The sequence below is a fragment of the Rhinopithecus roxellana genome, chromosome 2 (assembly GCF_007565055.1).
Source record: "Rhinopithecus roxellana isolate Shanxi Qingling chromosome 2, ASM756505v1, whole genome shotgun sequence".
In the NCBI taxonomy this organism is placed as follows: Eukaryota; Metazoa; Chordata; class Mammalia; order Primates; family Cercopithecidae; genus Rhinopithecus; species Rhinopithecus roxellana.
The window spans coordinates 84,395,948-84,413,020 of record NC_044550.1 but is presented as its reverse complement, the minus strand read 5'-3'; the positions used below and the strand labels follow the sequence as shown (position 1 = coordinate 84,413,020).

At 37.6% G+C, this 17,073-nt stretch overlaps 1 protein-coding gene and 1 pseudogene across 3 annotated transcripts in view; both read right to left on the bottom strand.

The window, feature by feature from the left end:
• The window catches only part of EDNRA (endothelin receptor type A), a 64,918-nt gene that overhangs the window by 34,469 nt on the left and 13,376 nt on the right, over window positions 1–17,073 (bottom strand). The gene's annotated exons all lie outside the window — the stretch shown is intronic.
• On the bottom strand, window positions 4,650–5,378 carry LOC104660210 (annotated as a pseudogene).

Sequence of the window (17,073 nt, the reverse complement as noted above, 5' to 3'; positions counted from 1 at the left end):
AGCAAAATAGAAAGACAAAGTCAGGATGGCTGGGTTACTAACCATATTATGAAACCCCAGATAAGAATGGCATACATTTTAATAATTCACTCACTAAAGTTTTAGAAGCCAGGCTGTCTTCTAGGGAAATGCAATTTGTGGTGTTGAGAGTATTAAAACCACAAAAGTTCCATTCAATGCAGATATGGAAGGACGGAACATACTGAAGGAGAAGTTAGAAATGCTGGTTTCTAGTCTAGCTCTGTCAAAAATCTTGAAGATTTAGCTCCCTCCTCTGCCAAAGAAGAAGTGTTAGGCTAGAGCTAGATACTCTCTGAATTCTCTGCCAGCTCTGAAATTGTATGATTATTTTCATGTCAGAACTCTAGTCTGTAACTAGTTTATCTGAAACTGTTATGAACTCCATTTATCCCTAAATTAATCTGTACCCTTCCCTGTACTGTATATGATTAATTTTACTTTCTCAATTTCTTTTCATTCTTCCCATGAAAGAGTGTTTTAGTCCCCTTTTTTTTTTCTAACTAAAAAGATTAAGGATGTCAGAACTTGGGGAATCCCAGATTGAAGCCTTGAGACTATTTATTTGCCTTGAATATATGAACAATATTTCATTATTCTCAAATGAAAAGCCAAAATCTACAGTAAATGTGCCCAGGGAGCTGTAGGCGCCATATTGTATACACAGATTGAATTATATATAAAACGTAGACAACCCAGGGAGCTGTAGGCGCCATATTGTATACACAGATTGAGTTATATATAAAACGTAGACAAAGTATCAGTTAAGTGGTGATTTTAAACTTCCAACCGGGGGTCTGTTATACACAATAATGTAAAATTAAAGCTTTTTGAAAAAGTTGTAAAAATTAGTTTGATATTACTTTACGTCTTATGGTCATTTGGAAATGAGATAACATTAGGTTGTACTAGTCTAGAATGATAGATTTTTACCTAGTTTTACTTCTAGCCTTGAGCTTTGATACATATTGTGTCTCCACTATAAGCATTTTGTTTATTTGTAGTAGAACAAAAAATACACAAATTTGAGGTCTAATACAATCAGCCTACAGTGACACTGGGTTCCTTTCCTAGACACCTGCATACCCAGAGAGCCTTCTTTTGCCATTTTCTTGAGACTAGGACCAGTGTTCTATTTCCTTTCCATCTCTCTCAAAGGACTAGACACATTGTTCCACATGCAGCAATTGCCTAAGAAATATTGACTGCCAAGAAAACCAACCATTTAAGTACATTTTGTAAAGACAAATCTGGTCAACACTGTTCATCTTAGGTTTTAAAAATTATAGCATTTTACACTTAGATGGGAGCTTAGAGACCATCTAGATCAGCAGTCCCCAACCTTTTTGGTGCCAGGGACCCGTTTTGTGAAAGACAATTTTTACACGGACCTCGCGGAGGGGCAGGACGGTTTTGGGATGATTCAAGCATATTACATTTATTGTGCACTTTATTTCTATTATGATTACATCGGAATATATAATAAAATAATTATACATCTCACCATAATGTAAAATCAGTGGGAGCCCTCAGCTTGTTTTCCTGCAACTAGATGGTCCCATCTAGGTTTAATGGGAGACAGTGACAGATCATTAGGTGTTAGATTCTCATAAGGAATGCACAATCTAGATCCCTTGGATGTGCAGTTCACAATAGGGTTCATACTCCTATGAGAATCTGCTGCTGCTGCTGATCTGACAGGAGGCAAAGCTCAGGAGGTAACGCGAGCGATGGGGAGCAGCTGTAAATACAGAAGAAGCTTCACTTGCTTGCCTGCCACTCACTTCCTGCTGTGTGGCCGGTTCCTAACAGGCCATGAACCTGTACTAGTCCGTAGCCTTGGGGGTTGGGGACCTCTGATCTAGATCACTGGTTCTCTCAGTGTTGTCTGCAGACCACTGGGGAACCCTGGGAACCTTCCCTGAGGTGTGCAAAATCAAGATAACACTCAGAGATTATTGCCTTTTTTCACTGGTTGACATCTGCACTGTTAGTACAAAAGCAATGGTGAGTAAACTGCTGGTGCCTTCACATGAATCATGACAGTGGCACTAAACTACCTAAAGGTCATTGTACTCTTCACCATCACACATTTGCAGGAAGAAAGCTGATGGTGCAAAATAAATAGAACTTGAACAAAGTCATAGGATACAAGATCAATATGCAGAAAACAACTGCATTTCTGCATCCTAGCCATGAAAAATCCAAAAAAATTAAAAAAACAATTGCATTCAAAACTGTACCAAAAAAGAATAAAATAGTTGAGAATACATTTAACAAAAGAAGAATTAAGATTATTAAGATGGCAATTCTCCCCACATTCACCTAAAGGGTCAATGCAATTCTTATCTAAATCCAAGGAAACTAAAAAATTCATCTTAAAATTTCCATAAAAATATAAGGGATCTAGAACAGCCAAAACAATTTTGACAAAAAGCAAAGTAGGATAACTTACAGTACTTATTTAAAAACTTACTATTTATAATCCTTTATAAAGTATAAAAAAAAGTTCTTTAAATTAAAAAAAAACTTACTATTAATATAAACCTCCAGTGATTAAGACAGGATGGTATTAGCAAAACAATAGAACACAGGTCACTGGAGCAGAAAGAAAATCCAGATACAAGCCCTTATATTTATTGCCAATTGAGTTTTAATGAAGGTCCAAGGCAATTCAATGAGAATCGTCTTCAAAAAACGGTGTTGAAAAACTGAGTATCCATATGCAAAAAAATCAACTTAGATGCCTGCCTCATATCATACACAAAACTTTAACCAGAAAAGATTACAGACCTGAATGTACGAGCTAAGCCCCAAAAACTGTTAGAAGAAAACAGAGGAGAAATTCTCTGTGATCTTGGGTTAGGCAAAGATTTCATACATAGGACACTAGGGCATGATCCATAGACGAAAAATTTGATAAACCGGATTTGATCAAAATAAGAATTTTTGCTCTTCAGGCTGGGTGTGGTGGCTCATGCCTGTAATCCCAGTGCTTTAGGAGGCCGAGGTGGGTGGATTGCCTGAGGTCAGGGGTTCGAGACCAGCCTGGCCAACATGGCGAAACCCTGTCTCTACTAGAAATACAAAAATTAGCTGGGCATGGTGGTGCATGCCTGTAATCCCAGCTACTCTGGAGGATGAGGCACAAGAATCGCTTGAACCCAGGAGGCGGAGGTTGCAGTGAGTGGAGATCGCCCCACTGCACTTCAGCCTGGGTGACAGAGTGAGACTCCATCTCAAATAAATAAATAAATAAATAAAATAAATAATTTTTTCTCTTCAAAAGACATGAAGAAAACAAAAACAAATCCACTAACTGGGAAAAATATTTGCAAATCATACATCTGATGAAGGACTTCTGTCTAGAATCTATAAAGAACTACAACTAAAATAAAATAAATACAAATAAATTAAAAATGTGCAAAGGATTTAAATAAATATTTTGCCAAAGGAGATATATAAGTAGGTAAGGACATAGAAAATGCTCAACATCCTTAGCCATTAGGGAAATGCTAGTTAAAACCACCATGGCATACCACTATACACTATTAAAATGACTGTAATGAAAAAGACTGACAATAATAAGTGTTGGGGTGAGGATGTGAAGAAATTAAAACCCTCATATAAAGCTGGTGGGAATATGAAATGGCACAATTTTTTTTGATGTTGATATAATCTACCAATATTATTTTATTTCCCCAGTTTCACATATACTAATTTGCGTGCATTTAGCTCTGTGCAATTGAGTAACGTGTAGGTTTGTGTATTTATCACCAGTCAAGATACAGAACAGGTTTAGCACCACAAGGATCCCTTTTGATGTCCTCTTCTACTCATATTTCCCTTCTCTCCCCTTCCCATTCCTAACCCCTAGCAACCATTAATCTGTTATCCATCTCTACAATTCTATCATTTCAAGAATGTTATCCAAATGGAGTAATAATAGTATGCAATCTTTTGAGATTGGTTTTTTTCACTCAGCACAGTTCTCTGGAGATTCACCCAGATGGTTGTGTGTATCAATGACTTGTTTCCTTTCATTGCTGAGTAGTAGTCTCTGGTATGGATGTATCATGGTTGGTTTGACCACTCATATTGAAGAACATCTGAGTTGTCTCCGGGGTTTGGCTATTACAGGGGAAACTACTGTGAGTGTTAAGGTACAGGGTTTTTAAAGTTTTTTTCCTCAAAATAAGGAACTTTGGCTTTTTATTCCTTTTAAGAGTTTCTGTAGTTGACTGTTTTTTTCTTGCTATACTATTCTCTCTGATTCTGTACTACCTCAGCCCCTCAGAGATACAGCAAGGGCAGAGTCCTAATTTAAAAACTGTTTCCTAATTTTACATGCTAAAAGCTAATATTTAAGAGAAATCTTCTTAATCCTCCAACCCTTATTCCATTGTGAATAACCTGGTTTAATACAAGTTAAGTCTATAAATAAATTTGTTCTTTCTCCTCAAAAAACACTGAAGAAACTTTACAACAGTTAGAGGTTTAGAAAATTTACCAAGAGAAAGGAAAGTATTGCCACTTAGCCCCTATTAACGTACAGTGTTCAAGCCTTCCAGTATCAACGCATTTTGCTTAGCATCGCTGTTGTTTCACTAATATGCTGGCCAGGAGCCGTCTTAATCACTCATTTCTTCTCGTTGATGATGTCTGTACTCTGGCTTCAGCTCCCATGTGTTTTTGTGGATCTCTTTTACATTCTGAACACCAATTTAAGAGTTCCCTCAGGTATACCACAGGTTGTTTTGTGACGTCCACCAAGTCCTTAAGATGATAATATTGTTGTTTCTAAAGGCGGAAAATAGCATGTCTGAAACGTGTTGTTTATTAGCTGGAGCTTGTTTTCCATCTGCTTTCTCTTTCCTTTCATATTCAGTATCGTACTGATGATTAGCAACAGGTTCGAAACTGGCGGTTACAACTTTGTCCAGTTGTTGTGATAGCCTTACAGATTTGGAAGATTCTTCTATTTGCAATCTTTTTAATCTCATGTACTTTTCACTGGCAGTCTGTTGGCATTCAGCTCTTTTTACCACTATTCCTTCCAAAGACAGCTTATCTGATGAGCTCTCAGTAAATATTGTTCATATATGTCCTCCATCACTTTGCAAGACAAATGGATGTTCTTTATGAGCACTGACTGAAGCTGCTTTTCCGCCAATATCATGAATATTTGCAAGATCTTCATTCAAAGTAAATGACACCTCAGTCCTTCCTTGAGTCTTGGCAATCCACAGTTTCCCAAGTTCACCTTTTTCAGGGGCTTTAGCTCATTGCTGTGCCAAATATTCAGGAAGCTGCCAGGACACTGGGACCCCAGGGAAAGAGCAATGTACGGGTTTTTGCATGAACGTAATTTTCACTTCTCTGGGATACGTGCTCAAGAGTGCAACTGCTAGGTCTTATGGAAACTGCATATTTAGTTTTATAAGAAACTGCTGGCCAGGCAGGGTGGCTCACACCTGTAATCACAGCACTATCGGAGGCCGAGGTGGGTGGATCGCCTGAGGTCAGGGGTTCGAGACCAGCCTAACCAACATGGTGAAACCCCATCTGGTGGTACACACCTGCAATCCTAGTTACTCAGGAGGCTGAGGCAGGAGAGACTCGCTTGAACCTGGAAGGCAGAGGTTGCAGGAGCTTAGATCGTGCCATTGCACTCCGGCCTGGGCAACAAGAGTGAAACTCCATCTCAAAGAAAAAAAAAAAGAAAAAAGAAACTGCCAAACTCTCTTTTAGAGTGGCTCTACATTCCGTTTCTACCAGCTGTTTCTCTTCATCCTTGACAGAATTAGGTGTGTCTCTCTCTCTCTCTCTCTCTTTTTTTTTTTTTTTAAACATTTTAGCCATTCAGATAGGGTTTAGTGATATCTCACTGTGGTTTGACTTGCATTTCCCTAGTGGCTAATGATATTGAACATCTTTCCATGTGCCTATCTGTCATCTGCATATACCCTTCAGTAAAATTTCTGTCTCTGTCTTTTGTCCATTTTCTATTTGGATTATTGATTTTTTTACCATTGAGTTTTGAGAATTCTCTATATATTCTAGATACGAATCCTTTTTTTTTTTTTTTTGAGATAGGGTCTCACTTTGTTGCCCAGGCTAGTATGCAGTGGTGCAATCTTGGCTCACTGCAACCTCTTCCTCCCAGGTTTAAGGGATTCTACAGCCTCAGCCTGCAGACTAGCTGGGACCACAGGTGCATGTCACCATGCCTGGCTAATTTTTGTATTTTTTTTTTTTTTTTTTTTGTAGAGATGGAGTTTTGCCACGTTGCCCAGGCTGGTCCTTAACTCCTGAGCTGAAAGTGATCTGCCTGCCTTGGCCTCCCAAAGTGCTGGGATTATAGACGTGAACCACTGCACCCGGCTGTTGTCTTTTCATCCTCTTAACAGGGTCTTTTGCAGAGTAAAAGTTTTTAATTTTAATAAGGTCCAGCATTTTTTTTTCTTTTATGGATCATGCTTCATGAGTTTCCCTTAAGATATCCCTGTTGAAGCAGCAGAGAAATTATAAATTTTGAATATATCTTGAGCTTAGGTACATGTCTTTTTAATATTCCATGTGACAAAAGATTGGTGGTGATATTAATGAATGTAGTTTTTTGATATTATATAATTAAATAAGGCAATATTGAGAAGATCCTTGTAATTGGTAAACTAGTAACTCCTAATGGTCAATGTCTGATGTTACAAAACCATGCATATGTAAAACATCTATGCAAAGTACAAGAGAGACAACATATTTTAATGTAAGAGTGTCTGAAAAGTTCATTAATATGGTTTCAGATTCCACATTGCAACTAATCTTTACAAAACTGCCAATGGGAGAGTTTTGATGTAGTATCAAAGAATATTTGCAATTATCTGAAAAGACGATTAACATTCTACATTTTTTTGTGAGGCTAGAGTTTTTAAATATGCTTCAACCAAAACAACATAGTACAACAGATTGAATGCAGAAGCTGATATGAGTTTTAGCCGTCTTCTATTAAACCAGACATTAAATAAAGAGATTTGTAAAAATGTAAAACAATGCCATTTTCCTCACTAAATAATTTTTTTGTTTTGGAAAATATATTTTTTTCATAAAAATATATCATTTATGTTAACATTTAATGGGGTTCATGAAAATTAATAAATATTTTTTATGAAATGATTAGTTTTAACTTGTAACATCATAAATATCAATCAATATAACATACATGAAGAAAAATTTGGTGTCCTCAATGATTTTTAAGAGTATAAAAGGGTGTTGAGAACAAAAATTTAGAGAAACACTGATCTAGATTAATACTTTGTTTTGAAAATGAAACTCTGAAGGTCACACATAGCTAGTCAGAAGCATCTTCATAATATTTTAAATATTTAATTTTCTTTGCTGGTATAGCAAAAAAATTACAATCTGTATTTCTCTTCCTTTCAAAATTGTGGTAATCACTTTTTTGAAAGAGGTGGTTGCAATTTCTAACCTACTGTAACTTTTAACATAATGATTTGTATCTACAATGAACAGTATGGTGGCAGGCATCAGTATGGTTCAATACAGAGGCAGCTGAGCATTGTTTCCATGAATGCAGAGACATTCTACACCTGGGAACTAAAGGACCTTTTCCTGCTATTTCCTGCTTCCTGTTCCCTGCTTGTCCTGGGAGCTCCGCCTAGATGCTGGAAGGTCAGTAGATTGAGATTCTTGTCACTTAGCTCGGTCAGAACAAGACTTGCAACCAAGGTATTCATCCAGTTGATTAGATTATGTATTACCTACATTAATTTAGAACTGGCTTTCTATTAATTTCAGCTAAAAAGAAGTGTGTGTGTAGGATGAATTCAACAAAATGAAGCCTCATATCTATAAACATATTGTACAAAATAAATTTTAAAACATATCTGAAAAAATACAATGGTGTTTTACAATTCTCCCAAATTTTAAAATTACATTTCTCTTTTTTTATCAAAACTAAAGCTCTCAAAACAAACTCAAGGCTGAACAAAAGAAAATGTAAAAAGATTATTTTATTTACTGGAAAGTCATTGTTTTCTTCAAAACACTAAACCTATGAATTTAGGTACAAAATTTAAATGTCAATTTCAGGCTGAATTCACAGTACATGAAGTTATAAAGTAGATAAATGAAAAAAAGCAGTCATACCAGTCTTTAAAATATAAAGTATTTCAGCAATTAGGCTAAATACTTATTTTAGAAGAGATACCTCCCATTCTATCATCCTAGATTATTTCCAAAAAAGCTACAGACATGTTATCAGATGACATTAACACTCAGTTGTCACCATAAAGTTGTCATTCAGAACGTCTGTCTCAGTCCTCAACTACTGCCTGAACAGTGGAAAGTTCTGCGGTAAAGCTTGGATATTGGCTTCTGGGTTTTTCATTCTGATCTGTGTCAAAAAATGGGAGTCGAAACTGGATGGAACTTAGCTACTACAATTCATAACTTAGTTTTCAAAACTGTTATATTTGGAAAAAGTACAATTCTTCAGCCTCAATGCACAGGCTTATCTTGGTTTCAACCTGAAATATCAAAAAGCTGTTCAAGTTGGAGATGAAAATAATTTGGTTCCATTATGAGTACTTTTTTGATATGTAAATGACTGGGAAAAATTGACACAAATACTTTGTAGATCCTTTTTCTAAATATCAATACTCCAATAATTAGAGTTTATATATTTGACAATTTTCAGGTATATGAATTCTGAAATAATTTAGTGTATAGAATCCACTGACAATCAGTGACTGCTTCAGAGTAGAAAAAATATCTAATTTTCTATGATACTTTCTTGAATTAGTATCCTCTTCATTATGGGTAAAAATGTATACTTTTGTAAAAGTAAATGACACATAAAATTATCATTGGGCATTTGATTCAGTGACCCAATACATTTTCCAAAATTAGTTTCCTATTTTTTCACCATTTTTTATAAGCAATCTTAGTGTATAGGAGCAAAAAAAGACTTCCTCCCTGACATTTTCTATTTAAGATAATCCAAAGGAAAGATAAATACCTAATCTAAGAATATGGTTAGGCAATGGGGAAATAGGGACTCCTATATTGCTAATGGGAGTGCAAGAGAGCACAATTATTATGGGGGATAATTTGGCAATTTATATCAAAGTAATACAGACACTTGACCTATGGCACAGGAATCCTATGTGTGGGAATTTGTCATATAGCTGTACCCACAGATATAAACATGACATGCACATGGTTACAATTGTACCATAGTCTGCAAAAACAAAAGATTGGAACAATTGATTATATAACCTATGGCACTCTCCCATAATGGGATACTATGAAACTATTTAAAAAATGAGGCAGCTTTTCATATATTGATATTCAGAGATCTCCAGGATATACTGTCAATTGAAAAAAGCAACATACAGAACATTGTATAATACACAGGGGAGAGAATATAAATATATATTTGGATTTTCTTATATCTGCATGAAGAAACACTAGAAAGATACAGAAGAATCTTTTAAAGGTGATTCGCTATAGAGGGTGGGAGTGGGGAAATTTGGTGATCAGGACTGGTCTAAGAGGAAGACTTCTCAATGTGTACCTTTTTCTATTTTCTTGATTTTTGATCTATTCAAATATATTCCCTATTCAAAACATGAACAATTAGGATTTTCTCTAATTTATACAAAGGCATAAATGTGTGAGAGCGTACCTGCTACTAGTGTGGGAACTGCCCCTGCACAGGCATGTTTTTAGCAGAGAAGAGGCAGTCTGAACAGAATGTGGCGTGTACCAAGGATCACAACCTAAAAAGTAATTGAAGGACAAATATTGAGCCCTACCTAAGGCACTTACTTTTCTCCACTCATTCATTCATCCAAAATTTCTGGCTAAGAAAAATATACTTCATTAGACATCTTCAGTTCTAATACCAGCTTTTTCCTCTGGGCCATTTCCACAAATAAACTAAATGTTTATCACTTCATGAGGGTTCATTGGAGCTACTGCAAACAAGTAAAGAATTTCAAAACCACAAGAGAGATGGGCTTTGGTGTAGATACTGAGAGGCTCTTACACCAGCCTGCTTGGAGGGGTGATCCGAATGAGTGCCTCTGCAAAAATCATGAATAGGTCAATGCTCTGGTTCTTCAAGCGGCTTTCACGTAGTTGGAATTACAGATGTTGACTCCTCACATTTTGAGAGTACATGCTTCCTCCCTTTCTTCCTCAAATATATGAAATGTCACCTGGGTGCTGGCAGAATGACATGGTTGAGTCCTAAGGATGGGTCTCCACTACCCAACTCTGCTTTTTTTCCTCCATCCCCTGTAGCTCCCCTGTCCTTTCCTCCCAACATTTTTTTTTTCCTTCCTAGCTGGAGCACAGTGGGAGCAATCATGGTTCAGAAGCCTTGACCTGGGTTCAAGTGATTCCCCCACCTCAGCCTCCCAGTAGCTGGGACTGCAGGCACATGCCACTACACTCAGCCAATTTTTGTATTTTTTTTGTAGCAATGAGGTTTCATCATGTTACTCTGGCTAGTCTCAAACCTCGGGGCTCAAATGAGCCTCTGGCCTTGGCCTCCCAATGTGCTGGGATTACAGGCGTGAATCACCTCGCCTGACTGCCAACAGTTTGGACAAATCTAATGTAAACAGAGAACATCTGTGTCACCAAAAATAACACGTATGCATACATACATACACCTAGTGATAAAGAAATGGACGTGAGATATTTCTTATCCTCCACTTTCCCCTTTGTCTAAGACATGGTCTTTCTGTCCATTATTAAAGAAACAGTCCCTGATTTTCACAGCATAGAGGTAAGAAAATTCATGTTTTTAGTTATGATCATGTAATTCAATTGGTCCACACAAAGAAATATAAAGTGTTATGATTTTCTGACTAAGTACCTTCAAGTATGTAAAACTTTATCTTTAAGACTTTTAGAGGCTGGGCGTGGTGGCTCACACTTGTAATCTCAGCACTTTGGGAGGCTGAGGCGGGCAGACCACCTGAGATCAGGAGTTTGAGACCAGTCTGACCAAGATGGTGAAACCCTGTCTCTACTAAAAATACAAAAATTAGCTGGGCATGGTGATGGGCACCTGTAATCCCAGCTACTCGGGAGGCTGAGGCAGGAGAATCGCTTGAACCCGGGAAGCAGAGGTTGCAGTGAGCCGAGATTGCATCACTGCACTCCAGCCTGGGTGACAGAGTAAGACTCCATCTCAAAAAAAAAAAAATAAAAAATAAAAAATAAAAAAAAAAGACTTTTAGAGAGTAACTCTATTTTCATATGAAATTTCTCCAAAATAAATGAAAAATCTTCATCATCTCCTTTTCCTTTTTCTTTTACTTAACTGAAACATAAATGGCTACCCAAAAATCTAGCCACCTGGCTTAGTGCTGCTTTTAATTACCCAAAGGACAATGTATTGAATATTTCTAAGTGTGTGACAAAGAGTTTAAAAAGTGTTTATTTTGGTTAGAAAACATGTGAATTGTGGTTGCCAAGACCTCTCATGAGACCAAAGTTCTGATGTTTACTAACATAAATCGAGATGACGAAGAGACAATAGACCTTGGTTGTTGTAACTGATGTTGGCTGTCAGCTTAGGAATAAGCCTAGTTTGTGTCATTATGCCTAGTGGGATGCCATGAAATGGTCCCTTCATTATTTATTTTTTTCAAATAAAAATAATGACCTGGGCATGGTGGTTCACGCCTATAATGTCAGCACTTTGTGAGGCCGAGGTGGGAGGATCACTTGAGTCCAAAAATTTGAGATCAGCCTGGACAACACAGTGAGACCCTATCTTTACAAAAAATTCAAAAAATTAGTTGGGCATGGTGGCATGTGCCTGTAGTCCCAGCCACTTGGGAGGCTTAGGTGGGAGGATTGCTTGGGCTCAGGAGCTTGAGGCAGCGGGGAGCTGTGGTTATGCCGCTGAACTCCAGCCTGGGTGGTAGAGTGAGGCCCTTTCTCAAAAAAAGAAGAAAAAGAAAAAGAATGATGTAAGAGGTCAAGTGATTTATTCAAGATCAGTGACAAACCATTTTAAAAAATAAAACATATTTTGATTTCTTGAGATTATGCCCATTTACTTCTTGCGGTTAAGGCATGAGGCACTTAAAAATATCAAAGGTTATGAAGTGTCTGGGTGCAGTGGCTCATGCCTGCAATCCCAGTGTTTTGGGAGGTTGACGTAAGAGAATTCCTTGATTTTAGGAGTTCAAGATCAGCCTGGGAAACATAGTGAAATCCTGTCTCTATTGAAAAGAGAAAAAGGTTATGAAGCCTTATTCACATTTCTGAAGTTCAGATCTTGAGCTTTGACTGCCTGTGGGTCCAAGTGGAGGCAGATGAGAGGCAAGGATGAAAGGCAGGGGCAGGGCAGTTGGTGAGATGCCACCAGGCTTGACAAACTTTTTCAATAAATGGCCAGATCGTAAATATTTTAGGCTTTCTGGGCCATATGATGTCTGTTGAAACCACTCTCAAAAGCTGCAATAGAAAATACATAATAGGTATGGCTGTGTTCCAATAAAACTTCATTTACAAAAACAGATGGTGGGCCAGATTTGGCTCACTGGCTGTAGTTTGCCAGGCCCTGGGTGAGCGAATCAAGCAGGAGAAAGCAGCAATGCTTGAAATTGGGCTCTGGAACATCACCTTAGTGCATACCACTCCCTCTGGGTTGACTTCCTTTATGATGGTACAGGAGCTGGAGATGATTCTGAAGTCACTGCATACAATTAATGAAAATATTACTGTGAAGCTATTTCCCCAGAACAAAAAGCAGGAAAAGTGTCAATGACTCACTTACATTTAAACTCTTATTCATAAGATTGCAAAAATCTAGTGCTCAGACATTTCACAGAGTTCTGAATGACTTCCTGGGAGTATTTACATTGTAAGATGGTTCCATTTCATATGTGGTCAGTGGGTTTTCATAAATAAAATTTCTTTTTGGGATGTTGCAAATGCAAATTTTGCTGATGATATTAAGATAAATTTTTCTTTTAGGCCTGTCTTCATGTATTCCAATTTGGTAAATTTCTATGACAACCATCCCTACCCTGGCAATCTTGTACTGAGATGACAATCTTTGTACTTTCAATGAACACTTTTAGAGGTATTTCACATTAAAAATAGTATCTCTGTTCTTTGGTTTCAAAAAGTCCAAGAGAGGCTGGGAGCGGTGGCTCAGGCCTGTCATCCTAGCACTTTGGGAGGCCGAGGTGGGTGGATCACGAGGTCAGGAGATCGAGACCATCCTGGCTAACACGATGAAATCCCGTCTCTACTAAAAACACAAAAAATTAGCCGAGCATAGTGGCGGGCCCCTGTAGTCCCAGCCACTCGGGAGGCTGAGGCAGGAGAATGGTGTGAACCCAGGAGGCAGAGCTTGCAGTGAGGCGAGATAGCGCCACTGCACTCCAGCCTGGATGACAGAGCGAGACTGTGTCTCAAAAAAAAAAAAGTCCAAGAGAATACTTGAGTATAAAACTTGAGTATAAAAACTCTGCTGGTATCCAGGCTAACTTTATTGACTATTTACTTGTATCCTCAAATAGAACGTGAGCAACTTGAAGCCTAGATTCCTGTGTGTTTTCTACAGGTGCTTAGTCAATGTGTGAGTTGATCTGGGAATTATCCATTATGAAGGCAGATAATAGATTTTCTTGAAAGGCAAATAATTATCATGGACCAAGTTTATATACAGGCCACACAGGTCTTAAAGCTTTTAGAATTAGAAAAGAATTCTGGGCCAGGCATGGTGGCTCATGCTTGTAATCCCAGCAATTTGGGAGGCTGAGATGAGAGGATTACTTGAAGCCAGGAGTTCGAAACCAGCCTGGGCAACAAAGCAAGAACCTATCTCTAAAAAAACAAAAAAACAAAATAAAAGAAGAATTCTATTGTCTAGTTCTTAATTCTGTACCTTACCCTCATGTAATTCTCCAACATTACTGAATAGTAAAATATAAAAGGGTTATGATCAAGAAAAATTATATGAGAAGTATATATTTAGTATGTAGTTATATATGTTGATACATAAATATTACAGATATCATTATATACACAGCTATAGGTTTTTATATCTATATACTTACATAGATATTCAACATATATATGCACCAAAAAGATGCATTGGAGAATGTCCACAGCTGCACTATTCAAAATAGCTCAAAACTAGAAACTACTTAATAATGCCCATCTTTAGCAGAATTCATAAAGTGTGATATTCACACAGTTAAGTGCTATACAATAATGAGAATGACTGAACTACAACTGAATGCAACAATATGGATGACTCTCACAAACATAATGTTCAGTAAGAGAAGTCAGACACAAAATAATACATACAGGCATCATAGGATTCCATATGCTAGAAACACAAAAACAGGAAAGCAAATTCATGCTGTTAGAAGTCAGGAAAGTGGGTGGCTTAGGGGTTAGGATAGTGACTAGGAGACTTCAGGGTACTGGTAATGCTCTGTTTGTTGATCCTGGTTATACATGTGTTCATTTTGTGAAAATTAACAGAGCCAATGCTTAGGCACATTATTCTATGTCTATGCTACATTTCAATAACATGTTTAAAAGTTTAAAAAGTATTAAGATTCTTAAATGATATAAACCTAATTTTCATAGATTTAGCTTCTTTAAGCAAGTAAAATTTGTGGAAACTGAAAATATGCAGAGAAATACCATACTTATGACATCAATGACACCATTTTAAAAGAGAAACTTTGCTGTATTCTAGATATTTCTATCTGGTGAAAACTGACATTTAAATCTTCTTTCAAACTAAAAGTTCACAGTGGTTAGATATTTTCTTTTGTACAGACATTCTGCAAAATTACTTTATGTGACATAAAACTTATGTGGGATGAGGTGTAATGTGTTATTAAATATTTTGTTAAGAAACATGTATCCATTACCTTTCATATTTTGATAAGCAATATTTTGGACATTGAAAAAATGTTCAATAATGTTTCCTTTATTTGTTGCTTTTAAAATTAGGAATTAATAATGAAGTTCCTTATGTATTAGATTTCATGGAAAGGTTTCACAAAAGGTAAATTTTATATGCAAATCTTTAAAAATTGAGGATTACTGGCTTCTTTTAAATGATCGGTTTATACATATCCACAAATGTCATCTGTTATGCTTCCACATCCTCCTTTTAACTCCTGCACATTTGGTAAACCCCCAAGGAGGAAGGTCTAGAAAAGCAACCTCTAGCTTTATCAGTCAAGCCTGATGTTTCTAACCCAACTGAAACTATGGGCTAGCCATAGACATTCATTCTTCTGTATCCTGTCCACAGACAAATTGCCTCGCCTTTCAAGTGATAACTAGATGAGCCATTCGTTTGGCGAAACACATTTCTCTGAACAGATGTGTTGAGGCAATTAGTCCATCAGAAACTCAATCTTTCCTCTCAGTTTATTTATTTATTTATTTATTTATTTATTTATTTATTTATTTAGAGACGGAGTCTCGCTCTGTCACCCAGGCTGGAGTGCAGTGGCCAGATCTCAGCTCACTGCAAGCTCCGCCTCCCGGGTTCACGCCATTCTCCTGCCTCAGCCTCCTGAGTAGCTGGGACTACAGGCGCCGCCACCTCGCCGGGCTAGTTTTTTGTATTTTTAGTAGAGACGGGGTTTCACCGTGTTAGCCAGGATGGTCTCGATCTCCTGACCTCGTGATCCGCCCGTCTAGGCCTCCCAAAGTGCTGGGGATTACAGGCTTGAGCCACCGCGCCCGGCCAGTTTATTTATTTTTTATTTTCTGGCTCTCCTTCTGTCAGTCAACCTCACTGACATGACAATGAATATAGGCTAAACAAATCCTGTTCACCAGATGTCCCAAGGCCATCTGCAAGACTTACAACATAGATGCTATTTTGGAGTGCAATCTATTGTACACATTTTCTTTACAATGTGTTACTTCTGTCTTAAAGAAGGAACTAATGAAGCTGTTGGATTTAGTGGAGAGATAAAAGGGAATGATTTTCTTCTTTGAACAGTCTTTGAAAATCTATTTGTGTTAGGGATAACATTTTGGTAATTATAAGGTTTGTCTTACGAGGTGTGTGGAAGAACAGTATGGCAGGCTGGCTAACAGCACAGCCTCTGGGGTCAGGCTGGATCCAAATCCTGGCCCTGCCATTTCTAGCTGTGTGACTTTGAGAAAGTTACTTAATACTCTGGGCCTCATTTTTTTCATATTCACATTCAAGCAACAGTAGCATGTCATAGATTTGTTGGGAGGCTCATATGACTTAGCTTGGCATAGAGTAAACACTACACTTTAGGTAATATTCTCATGTTATATATTAGTATATATAACATATTTTAAGATTGTATATTTTCCCTTCATTGATTTAGGAAATACTTTTCAACATAGTAGCCAACTCCTGGGCTCAAGCTAGCCTCTCACCTCTGCCTCCCTAGGTGTTGGGATTACAGGCATGAGCTACGGTGCCTGGCCAGAATGTTCCTGTTAAAATGCAAACCATGTCATGTCATCTGGACAAAACCTTCCAAAACTTCCTATCTCATTCAGAGAAAAAGCCAAAGACTTTTAAAGGTATATAGGTTTTCCTTGTTTACCCAGGACAATAGGTTTATGCCTATTGTCCTGACATAATAGTGTCTCCCTTCACTCTCAAAATTGTCCTGTTTGGACAATAGATGATACAGTCACCATACTATCAGGCCCTATGTGCTCTACCTCTCCCCTACTCTTGCTCTATCCTCATATCCTTGTGATCTCATTCGCCATGACTGTCTCCCTCCCACTCAACCACCATGGCCTCCTTGCTCTTCCTTTAATCCTCCAGGCACATTCCTGCCACAGGGCCTTTGCACCTGCTGTTTCCTCTAACTGGAATGCTCTTACCTTAAATAACGGCATTGTTTTCTCCTTCATCCCTTCTTTTACTCAACTGTCACCTTGTATTGAGGTCACCCACTCAATATCTGTCTTCTTTCCACTCCCTTTCCCCATTGTACTTATCTACTTAGCACTTATCTTACATACTAT